Raw genomic sequence first — 12,759 nt, forward strand, 5'->3', positions numbered from 1 at the left:
CCAAGTGGTGTGGGAAAGTGTCCTACCATGCAGGAAAAGATAAAGCTGCCATCCTTAGAAACCTTTAGGAGAGGATAGAAGAGGTCCTCCATGGATGTTACATCTAAATCTCTCAGCGTGTAGCTGGCATGGTCAGCTGGGCAGTTGTGCACAACAACAGAGAACAGATAGAGATGTGCTCACCAAGATGCACACTCAGAAAACAGCATTTCACAAATCCGTGCTGTTGTTGAGAGGGGCTGGGGCTCCCAGCGTCTGTGTCCCTAAACAGTGGCGTTAAGAGTTGTGACCAGCACAGTCAATGTCATGAACTGCAATAGGATGCAATGACTGGGGGATTAGATGGACAGGTCACCTCTGCTGCAAACCCCATCCAAAAAGACATAAGATAAACAAGAAAAAGGCACTGCTTTGGGGTAAGAGTGTCCAGATGAGGTTTGTTCCAGTGTAACCACAGAGTTATAATTGTACTGGTAAAGTTATGTCAGGAGATTTTCCCACATAAGCCACTAGCTAGCCCTGTTCTGATCCTGTAACTCAGCAGAGAAGCCCATCTATGTAACAGACAGTGAAGTGTAAGTTTAAATAAGTCTGAACATGTGTGTCGGCTCTTTGTTCTCTCAAAATCATATTCTCTAATGCTTTCTTCCTTTTGCTACATCTACCGCCTTCTTCTCAGAAGCTCTTGTCACTAGCTGTTATCACAAGCTCCCGAAGGCAAGAGGCAGAAGCCAGATCGTCCTGCATGGTAATAAGAGGTTGGCAAAGATGGAGTGCTGTTCCCAAACCCTGGTCACAAGATATGTCAGCACTGCAGTCAGAGGTGTGTATGCAGCCCATTTAGAGGTACCAGAACTAGCTTTATTTAGCTAGCTGGAATAACAATATCAGTGAAGTCCTCGCAGCTCAGGCAGCAGCAAGTACTGTAAAAGTCCACACGGGACCCTGGATATGTACTTGAGTTGCTCACCTGTGCTTCTGTGGCATTGCTGCTATTGGTTCCTCAGCTAGATCAAAGCTAGTCCGTGTGTGTGTCCATGTGCTACGCACCTCTGATTTCAGGTAGACATATCCTGAGAGAGGGAGACTTGTGAAATTACACCCCAGGACAGGTGAGTGCCCAGGACCTAATGCTTAAGAGGAACGATCAGAGACCAGTGAGGGGACAGAGGTACAAGCAGCCCTGTATCTTGACATCCAGCATAGAACCTTTTGAGTTTTCCTAGGCAGTGTGTAAGTCCAATCACTTCTCCTTCTCTCCTACCTGAATCATGTGAATGAGATGAATCCTGAGAGGTATTTAGCACCAGCAGGCACCACTGGATTCACCAGGCTTGGCACATCAACAATTTGTGTCTGTACTGTTGACTAGTATTGTTTCACATGGAGTCATGTCAAGTTGTCCAAGCACCACACTGCAGGGAGGCTCCTGGGAAGTGGTCTGCAGAAGTAAGTTGCTGATCAGAGCTGAACCAGCAGGTATTCGTTATATGTCCCAAGATGTTTTGCACAAACCACAGTGGCCTAACATGTCTTACACAGTCTGGGATGGCACAACATGTTTTGCACAAAGACCATGGAATTTTCCACAGAAAGTGCTGCAAGAATTCCAACGTCCAAATTGTGGTTGGACATTTCAAATCTTCCCCAGAAGCAGGGGTCACCTTCTGATTGGCCCACAGCAGCTTTGCCAAGAAGAAACCAAGCCCTTGGAAACTGTATAAAACCGGCAGTTTTAGTCAAAGCATCACTCCCTGAAGCAAAAATATCTGGATGAGAGAGACAGTGAACAGGACTGTCAACACCTGGCTACTGAGAGCGCCCCCTGTCTGGTAACTAATATAGTTGCTTCTCTGATAATCAGCCCATTAATTCTTCCTTTAAAGTCCTGTCTAGGGAGATGGCTGTGAGATCCAGAAAAGGAAGAAGAACACAGCTATCATAACCTCTTGAGTGAATGAACTAACTACCTGAATGAAGTTTCTAGGTATCTCAAGAAACCACTTGGGGTTCTGCGAGGCTCAGCTGGAGAACACGCCTTCCTGCCAGTTTGAATGGAGAATTAGCAAAACTACATACATTATGTTTATTCCAATGATAAGTTGGTTATTTTAAAGCTACCTGAGTTAAAACCATCTACAGGATAATTCCAGTTATCCAAATTCCCTTTATCCAGAAATCCTAGTTATCCAAATGCACAGTGTGTGTCCCCCTGCCACCCTGTGCTAGTTAATCCCCCCCCTGATTAACTAAGAGTAAGGCTGTGGGAACTTTGAATTGGGAGGATTTCTGGCTTTAGGGATGATGACTGCAAGAAAGGGAGTAGAGGGGAGTGATGAAGAAGGTAGGGCAGGAGAGAAATGCTGGTGAGGGGAGAGAGAGAGAGAACATGCAAGAAAGAAAGATGAAGGGGTTAAGGTGAAGACTGAAAGGAGAAGTGTTCAGGGAGAGAAAGGACAGGGAGAGACAGAGAAAAATCAGGGCACAGGGAGGGGAAGGAAAGGAAGCAGAGAAGAGGGTGGAGGAGAGAAATGGGGAAGGAAAGACAGAGAGATGCCGGAAGAGGGGCAGTTGCCAAATTGGACTGGAGCCTCCTTGGTGCTGCTTGAGTGCTTTCAAGCACTACCAGCCCTGGGCTCCCCAAGACTTGGTACAAATAGGGAGGGGTGGGTCCAGCTCCTTCCTCCAGTGCTGTCAGTGCTGGGAAATATCATAAACATGATCATCTAACCACTGTTCTTCTTCCTTCTGTGATTTCTGACTTCCTTTAAGTGCTACGTTAAAGCCTATAAAGTATGTAAGTGTGCAGTAATTCCACACTCTGCAGGTGCAGGTGAAATAAATGCTAACCTTGCGCATGATCCAAAAAAGATTGCAGAACTCATTTTAGAAATGTCCTTTGGATTAAAGCAATATTTCTACAGCTCAGCATGTCATGTCACTATCCCCAGTGTCTTAATGTCCTCTGTCTCCTCTCTGTCTTGGTGTCTTTTCTCTCCAGTGACTCTGAGTTCCTGGCCGACCTCCAGCCATGAAGATCCTTTACCTGCTCTCTGCTGTTGTCTTCTTGGTGCTCCTGACTGCCCCAGGTAAGATGTCAATGAAAACAAGCGATGATATAAATGGATATCTGGGAGCCATTACTCAGGTTGTCTAACACTTTCTACTAGAAAAATTATTCTAACTTTTTCTTATGATATCTGGCTCCTGCCCCCAAGAAAAAACAAAATCCACGTCCCCTCAGTGTTTTCCTCAGAATTTACCGAGGCTTGCTGCGTAAGCCACCCCACATTCTATCTGGATAGCATGTACTGTTCTTGTAACAGGCAATCACAGAACTGGATGTCTGGATGTGATACTGACAGATGAAGTCTAGCCCCCTACAATCTACCCTTGGATTTGGGAGATGGTGCATAGAGTTAGGAGCCAGGATACCATGACTTAAATTGTAACTTCTGCTGTTTATTAGTGTTAATAATTCTGTGCCCTTCACAACCTGACATTATGAAGTAAGGCCTCTTCCCACTGAGAGGTTACACAGCTAGGAACAGAACCCAGATCTCTAAAATGACAGCCTCTCATCTCTATGTCTTAGCTCCACTGTGTCTCAAAACCTTCCACAACAAGGGGCTTGGCTTTGTTTACAGAAATGATGTCATCTGGGGGTGACACAGTGTTTGCAGACATGACAAGGAATCGTTTAGGGGGTCAGTTTCTATCTGTTAGCTGTAGATAGTTTTGTGAAAGTACAACAAATGTTCTAAACTAATCAACAAGATTTGGCTGTGCACATTTGAACTTCATTTTTAAAATGAGAGTCCCCTTAGGTATAATCAAAAACTGGCAATTGCTCATGTGGAAACTATTCTTGAGTGAACCTTCCAAAGAAAATCTGAACAGAGTCTCTGAGACAGGCAGGTTTTCAAACCAGAAGGGACTTTTTCAAGCCCTTCTCTTTCGATAAGTTGTAGTTACCCAACCCAGTCCTATGCCAGTTCACCCTACTTAATCAAATAGCATTGATGGTACTGCCTGGCCCATCACTGTCAGAGCCAGAGAGAATCAAAACCTCACCCCCGCCACAAAACAAGTTCCATCCCTTAAAGGCATGGAGCAGTGAAAGATGCCTGTGCTCTGAGCTATGGTTCTAAACTTCAGCTGGAGAGTCAGTGTCCCTGTTTCATTCTCTTCTTTCAGGCTGCCATTGAATGTGGGTAGAACTGCAATCATGGAAATGGTACTAAAACTCTGATAAACGTTCATACTGGAAGACAGTTGAGCTGACTTGGCCAAATCTTAGTGAATGAGAAATGCCTGGCATCACAACTGTAATTTACCCTGCTCTGCAGAATGATAATTAAGACTCTTTCTTTGTTAGGATTCTCCCAGGCTAGAATTTCTCCAAAGGAATGTAAACGCCGTGGTGGTTCCTGTTACTTTCGGGGATGTCCCTCTAATTCTATATACCTTAAAAAGTGCTGGATTGGCTCTTGCTGTCAAAGGTAAGAGACCTGCAGTGTGAGCAAGAATGTGCACTATTCTCTTTCCTTTTAACACCTGACGAATCCCCTTCCGTCTTTAAAGCAGCTCAGCTCCTAGCCCTTTATTTGCCCCTTTTGAAAACCAAGGGAGAGAATTATAAAAAACTTGTTCCGAATGAATGTGAATGGTTTAAGCAGGAAGGTCCCTCTGTGAAGTTAACTCGGCCACAGTGCAAATCTGCAGCCCATCCTATTCCTGTTCTTTGTGACTGGAGGTGCCATAAATTATACAAGCCACTCAGCTGGTCACATTAATGTTGCAGCAAGAACAGGTCCTAGAGAAACAGTTAGGAGGGTCAGAGACTTTCCCACCCACTAAAACACCAGAGAGGCCACTTGGGGAAGGAGATGTGATGGTGGGAGCTCCTTGGGCCCGCAGAGAGGGAAACAGGGATCTTAGCTGGAGTGGCCTTGCTGCCAACTGCAGGGCTGCTCTCCTGGCCAACTCACTGAGCATGCCCAGAGATCTGTGCTATCACCAGGCAGGGCTGCTAGCATGGAATTCCCACCAGATCTGAGTCAGTCTTCAGGCAGAATTAGAGTTTCCTTGCATTCCTTCAGAGTTAGCGATCTATCACCTAAATAAGTCTCATTTTACCTTCAGTTGTAGACAAGGTGTGTTTGATAGAACAAGTGTACATGGATGTGTCATGCTTTTCTGATGTATACTTGTTATAGACACTGATTTCACCCATTTAGATACTTATAGCTATCTCCATTAAAACTCTCTAACTGAATGTTGCAGTAGCTACAATGGATTCCCTACGCTAAGTTTAATAAGAAATCTCTTCATTAACCAGTCAGTGACTGGGCATTTCCTCCTGTCCTTTCATTTGAAATCAAACATCATATTATTCCTGTTCTATAGGACAACATCAAAAAATCTGATTCTCTTTTCTTTGTACAGGAGATTTTTTGACTGATTGTCTAGGCAGGATCTCTGGGAATCTGGCAGCCAACCACTTGCTTCTAAAATCATCAGATCCTGCTTCAGCGGAACCCTGGAGTGCTGCTTATTTAGGCTATAAAGAACCTTGTGAGCTGGAGAAATTCCAGAAAGGAGTCCTTGTATCACCATATCATACTTCTTACTCTTCTTTTAATAAAAGCAAGCTGGCTTAAGATCATATTACTGAAGAGTGTGTGTGTGTGTCTGTGTCTGTGTCTGTGTGTGCTTGGGAGGCAAGGGGGCTGTTTCTCTTAGTCTCCTTATGAAATCCAGTTTGTTTATCTTTTTAAAATTAAAAATAAAATGAAATACCCTGCATTTACTAGACCCTCTAAATCAACCGCCAATGGATCGATCTCTGAGAGTCGATCCCTGCCATAGTGTAGACCTGTCCTTAGGCAGACGCTGTCTTTTCTTGACTGTCTCCATTGTAGGAGTTACCAGATAGCAAGTGTGAAAAATCACAACACTTTTTTGGAGAGTGTGGGAAGGAAGGATAGCTCAGTGGTCTGAGCATTGGCCTGCTAAAGCCAGGGTTGTGAGCTCAATCCTTGAGGAGGCCACTTAAGGATCTGGGGCAAAATCAGTACTTGGTCCTGCTAGTAAAGGTAGGGGATGGACTCAATGACCCTTCAGGGTCCCTTCTAGTTTCAGGAGATAGGTATATCTATAATAATAAATTATTATAAGGGAGCTTGTTGTGTATATAAGACAAAAATCCTAATATCAGGCTGTGTGATCACCCTCGTTATATGTCACAAAAGTCCAATAGGCTCAACTGAGATACATCAGGTTCCTATTTCAAGGCTGATTCTCAGTTAGAAGGAGCATCTTTCTGCTTGGGCTGTCATCTAGTGGTTGAGTGCCAGTGAAAGACACTTTAGAAGTGTAATTAGAACATGGATTATGAGCCCTTGACCTCTCTCATTTCCAGCTGGAAAGAGCTTATCAGCTCTCACATCCTCTAAGGGTGTATCTGCACTGGAGGTGGAGGTGTCATTTCCAGCTTGTCTACACATACCTGTGCAAGCTCTGCATGAACTTGTGCAACAAAAACAGAAGTGTAGCCATGACAGAGCAAGTGGTGGAACTAGCTAATCGCTCCCAGTATGATCCCATCTGAAATTCGGATGCATTCTCAGGGTGAATAGTCAAAATGACACCTCTACTTCCAATGTCAACATAGCCTTAGGGACACTTGCACGTTAGTGTGCTTCCTTGTCTCCTGTTGCTGTAGCCACCAGAACGCTGCAGGAGCAGAAGTGTTCATGGGTAGCCAGGCCTAGCATTTTTGTACCTAGAAATACACATGGGAGAGGACAGGGTCCCAGAGCCCAGGCTCCAGCCTGAATGCGAACAACTACACTGCAATTTTAAATCCTACAGCCCAGTCCCCGTGAGCCCAAGCCAGGTGACGCAAGCCAGCCACGGATGTTTAATTTCTGTGTAGACATATCCTTTGAGTCTGTCACAAAAAGGCATGCTTTCTAATCCTTTAATCAGTCTTGTGGCTCTTCTCAGAACCCTCTCCAATGTACTCAACATCCTCTTGGAACTATGAACTCCGGCACTAGACACAGTATTCCACCAGTGCAAAATATAGAGGTTAAATAATCTCTCCACTTCTACTCAAGGTTCCCGTGTTTATGCATCCAAGGATCGCATTAGCTCTTTTGGCCACAGCTTCACACTGGACGTTTATGTTCAGCTGATTATTAGCCACCACCTCCAAGTCTTTTTTAGAATCACTCCTTCCCAGGATAGAGTCCCCCATCCTGTAAGCAGAGCACACTTTCTTTGTTCCTAAGAGTTTAAAGCAGTGGTTCCCAAACTTGTTCCGCTGCTTGTGCAGGGAAAATCCCTGGCGGGCCGGGCAAGGTTGTTTACCTGTCGCATCCGCAGGTTCGTTGGATCGTGGCTCCCACTGGCCGCAGTTCGCTGCTCCAGGCCAATGGGGGATGTGGGAAAGGTGTCCAGCATATCCCTCGGCCTGCGCCACTTCCAGCACCTCCCATTGGCCTGGAACAGCAAACCGAGGCCACTGGAAACCGCGATCAGCCAAACTTACAGACGCAGCAGGTAAACAAACCTGCCTGGCCTGCCAGGGGCTTTCTCTGCACAGGCGGCGGAACACGTTTGGGAACCACTGGTTTAAAGGGTTCTAGGAACCATTTGACCCTTCGCAACCAATTTTTAAAGACAGAAATGACTAGACTCAATTGAGAATCCTGGTTCTTTCTCAGATCACTAGAACTGATATCAATGATTGTCTGATCTAAGGGAACAGTGTCCTGGTGTGGAGACAGTGCTGCCGTGAAATGACACACAGAAGAGGCAGCAGCAGAGAGATTTCCACTACCCAGTGAAATCACGAAGAGCTGAAGTCTCTAAGAACGGGGCTCAGTGGTAGAACCTCAGAACATGGTGAGCAGCTGTGGGCATCGGTGACAGCGACAGCAATGAGCAGTGGCAGAGATGCCAACAGAGACAGCGACAGCCGCAAGCTGCGGTAGTAACAATGGCCAAGAGAGTGGCAGAAATATTGACAAGAAGTGGCACAGACCGCAGCAACAGCTGATGGACCAGAGATGGAGGCATCACTCAAACCCCCCTTACCCCGGAAGCGGGAGGTCCCCTGGACTCTGAGACAGTACTGACATCAGTAGCCAACCATGGGTGGGATGCACAGGAGGGAAATGGGGAGCAGCTTGTTAAAGGACTTTCAGTAGGAAACTGAGGCAAAGGATTATTGCCCAAGATACTGCAGAGTGAGTGTTTTACTTATTGTTTGCTTTCTTTCAAGTCATCCTCGCAGCATTCTCCCAGATTCATGCTGGATTTTCTTCTCTTAATAAACGTTTACTTCTCTTATACAAACTCTCAGTATTTGCGATTGGGAAACTAGACCCTCTAACAGGGGCCTCAAGGTGGTGGGTTTTTGACTTGATTTCTGGGTTGGGGTTCGAGCTGGTTCCGCTTCACAGTGACAAGGGGAACAAGCGTTACTGCCAACATCACCTGGCAGAAGGGTTACAGGAGGAGTGAAGAGCTGCACACATGAGATCAATGAAACATACAGAGACGTGTGGACCATGGTCTATAAACACCAGTGTGGGGCACTAACCAAAATAGGGACTTTTTAGGGTGCTTTGTTATTTTATTTCCTATTTTGAAAAAGATAAAAGAAGTGAATTTCTAAGGAACAGAAGAGAAACAATCTGCACTAGGGGACTCTCCAAAGCCTGCTGATGCCAGTGGAGGGTCTTTCCTTTGACCTCATGGGGCTTTGGACCAGGCAGTAGATATTTGCCAGGTCTAAATATACATAGTGTAACTTCTTCAAGGCAGCAGGGACTTGTCAATTACATTTCTGTAACAGACTCTGGTGCAGTGTGGATAACATTCATTATTATTAATCACAGCACGTGTGTTTTAAATACCACTTGGAGCAACTAAAGATGTCTACAATTCACTATATCACACTTCTCAGTGCCTTAAATATAGGGACACTTTGTCTCCTCTCTGTCTTGATGTCTCTTCCTTCTAGGGACCTGCGATCCTCAATGATCCTCTACCATGAAGATCCTTTACCTTCTCTTTGCTGTTCTTGGTGCTCCAGATTGCTTCAGGTAAAATGTAAATAAAATCTAGGGCCATTTCTGAGCTTAGAGTTCAGTTGCCTAATTCTTTCCATTAAACGTCTTCCAGTTCCTTTTCTGAAGACTTCTAAAGCCTCCATGGGTTGCAGCAGAAATGTGAAATTTGATAGGTGAACAGCCCTGATACCAGGGAGGTACCTTTGCTACATCCATGGAAATCCATTCAGATTTGGTTAAATTCTGAACTAACAAAAATGACATTCCCAGCTGTGTTTTCCTCATCAGAGCTTAGATGCTTGTTGCTAAAAAAAAACCTAACATCTGATCTGCACCTCATGGCACCAGGAACTTTATATACTTTAAATTTGGAAAAGTTATAAATAATTGAAAACAGGGTCAAAGGAAAAAAAGTGTCTAGTAACCTCCACTTTAGGTGTTGCTACCTGCACCACCGAGAATATCTAACTAATTCTAACAAAGGTAACAAAGCACTTGATTTACATTGAAGGTGATAAATTTGAAACCAATATGAAGTGAAAATTTGTAAGGTGAACTCAACTAAAATGTAATAAAGCCTAGACTACAACAAAGCCTAATTAGTCTTTTGACTGATGCAAAACCAGATCACATTGTTATAAATATATCAGAGGGATTAATATTAGGGAGGGAGAGGAATTATTTAAGCTTAGTACCAATGTAGACACAAGAACAAATGGGTATAAACTGGACACTAGGAAGTTTAGACTTGAAATTAGACGAAGGTTTCTAACCATTAGAGGAGTAAAGTTCTGGAACAGCCTTCCAAGGGGAGTAGTGGGGGCAAAAGACATATCTGGCTTTAAGACTAAGCTTGATAAGTTTATGGAAGGGATGGTATGATGGGATAGCTTAATTTTGGCAATTGATCTTTGATTATCAGCAGGTAAGTATGCCCAGTGGTCTGTGATGGGATGTTAGATGGGATGGGATCTGAGTTACTGCAGTGAATTCTTTCCTGAGTGCTGGCTATTGAGTCTTGCCCACATGCTCAGAGTTTAGCTGATCGCCATATTTGGGGTCAGGAAGGAATTTTCATCCAGGGCAGATTGGCAGAGGCCCTGGAGGTTTTTCGCCTTCCTCTGCAGCGTGGGGCATGGGTCACTTGCTGGTGGATTCTCTGCAGCTTGAAGTCTTCAAACCACAGTTTGAAGACTTCAGTAACTCGGACATAGGTTAGGGGTTTGTTACAGAAGTGGATGGGTAGGGTTCTGTGGCCTGTTTTGTGCAGGAGGTCAGACTAGATGATCATATTGGTCCCTTCTGACCCTAAAGTCTATGAGTCTTAATTGTTAGCATTTTTAAATTTATGATGCAATCCTACTAATTTACAAATGAAATGTTAAAATTTCCCAGCTACTGATACAGTGCCATGTAGAGCTATTTGTCTAACTATTGATTTAATTGTAATAAACATTATAAGTAATGAGTGAGTCAAATGACTTTATATTGCAGCATGATGTGCTATCAAACACATACAGAATCATCAAGGAATGTGAAAGGACTTTACACAAAGAATCTCTCCTGCCTTCAGAGTGGTCATTTCTGCTGGAAGCTCAAACTGCTGATGGAGAAATTGTTACTTGGGGAAGGGCACAGAGTCGTGTCAAGCTGGCTAAGGACCATACCACAGGGAGGCCAATGGAAAGGGGCTTGAAGAAGTAAATTGCTGACCAGAGCCAGCAAATGTTCGTTATATGTCCCAAGACATTTTACACAAACCTCTGTGGCCTAACATGTCTTGCACAATCTGGGATGGCACAAGATGTTTTGCACAAAGACCATGGAGTTTTCCATGGACAGAATTGCAAGAATTCCAATATCCTAATTATGGCTGGACATCTCAAATCTTCTCCAGAAGCAGGGGTCATTTTCTGATTGACCCACAGCAGCTTTGCGAAGAACAAAACAAGTCTTTTGTAACTGTATAAAACAGGCTGTTCTGTTCAAAGCGTCACTCCCTGGAGCTCATAAATCTGGATCAGAGAGACGGTCAGCAGGACTGTCATCACATGGCTACTGAGAATGCCCCTTATTTGGTAATTACTAAAGTCGCTTCCCTGAAAATCACCCCATTAACTCTTCCTTTAAAATCCTGTCTAGGGAGATGGCTGTGAAATCGAGAAAGAGAACAAGAACTCAGATGTTATAATCTCCAGAAACCACCCAGGCTACTGTGAGGCTGAACCAGAGAACCCACCTTCATGCCAGTTTTAATGGATAAGTAGCAGTAATACATGTGTTTTATTTGCCCAAATGAAAACATGGTAATTTTAAAAATACCTGAGTTAAAACCATCTACAGGATAGTGCCAGTTATTTGAATTCCCTTTATCGAGAAATCCTGGTTATCTGAATGCCCATTTGTTCCCCTTGTAATGCTGTGTTAGTTAATCACCCTCTGATTAACGTTCATGCTGTGGGAAGTGCAGTTTGAGGGATTTCTGGAGTTAGGGATGAGAAAATGGTGGGAGAATGAGAGGCAAGGTAGAGGAGGAGAGAAAAGATGGGGAAGAGAGAGGAAAAGCAAACAAGCAAGAAAGAAATGGATGAAGGGGTTAAGGTGAAGAGTGAAAGGAAAAGAGCTCAAGGAGAGAAAGGACGAAGGGAGACAGGTCAGGAGTTAAGGGAAAGAGAATGGATTAAGAAGGAGGGGAACAAAGGTGGGCAGAGAGGAGGGTGTAGTAGAGAAAAGGGGAAGGAAAAGAAAGGGAGTGAGGGAGTGGAGCAGCTGCAGGAAACAGGACCCTCCTTGATACTGCTTGAGCACTTGCTGCCCCGACAGCCCTGGGCTCTTTATGCACCAGCACAAATAGTGAGAGGCTGGGCCAGCTTCCTGCCCAGGGCTGTAAGTGCTGGGAAATTTCATAAACATGATCCTCTAACCATCTTTATTCTCCCTTTCTGCAACTTCCTAACTGCTTTAAATGCTGACTTGGCTAATAAAATATGTCAACGTGCAATAATTCTCCACTCCACACTTTGACAAAAAGAGGAAGAAGCTTTGAATTGGCTGGTGAAGGAAAACTATGTTGACTAAATAGTCAGATAATGGTAACTTTGAATATTTCATGATAGTGGCCATAGATACTAGTAAAATTCCAGAGAAATAGAAATCATTTAAATCAGAGGTTCTCAGCTAAGGGGATGTGTCAAACTTCCTTAGGGATAGCAGAAGCCTTCTAATAATTATACAGGGTCACAATGCCATTCCCTCCAATTTAGCCTAGCTTCTCCCCTCTCCCATTCATGACGAAGGCATGCCTGTGTCGAATTTGAGAGGTATTGGGGTGGCTGGGCCCAGTTTGGGTGAGTGACGTTGCAACCAGGCACACAGGGTCATAATTGAGGGGCTGCCAGGCCAGACTGCAGTGAATTACATTGCAACTCCATGTATAACTCAGTCATTTGAGCAAGGCCCTGCTTAAGCCAAGGGCTATGAGTTCAATCCTTAAGGGGACCAGTTAGGGATCTGAGGCAAGAATTCATCTAGGGGATTGGACTAGATGACCTCCTCAGATCCCTTATAACCCTGATATCCTACAAAAGCCCCTCTCTGAAAATTGACCCTGCCTCACAATTATGCACTTGCAACCCTACAAGCAAATGCCTTTGTAACCTGACACATTGGATCA

General features: G+C 44.4%; 1 long non-coding RNA gene across 1 annotated transcript; it reads left to right on the forward strand.

The window, feature by feature from the left end:
* The first annotated feature begins 1,762 nt into the window (after positions 1–1,762).
* LOC115647471 lies at positions 1,763–5,670 on the forward strand. Its single transcript, XR_003999325.1, has 4 exons — positions 1,763–1,832; positions 3,002–3,089; positions 4,379–4,502; positions 5,449–5,670. It is a non-coding gene; the product is annotated as an uncharacterized LOC115647471 (long non-coding RNA).
* The last annotated feature ends 7,089 nt before the right edge of the window (positions 5,671–12,759 follow it).

Source organism: Gopherus evgoodei, chromosome 3, assembly GCF_007399415.2.
Source record: "Gopherus evgoodei ecotype Sinaloan lineage chromosome 3, rGopEvg1_v1.p, whole genome shotgun sequence".
Taxonomy (NCBI): Eukaryota; Metazoa; Chordata; order Testudines; family Testudinidae; genus Gopherus; species Gopherus evgoodei.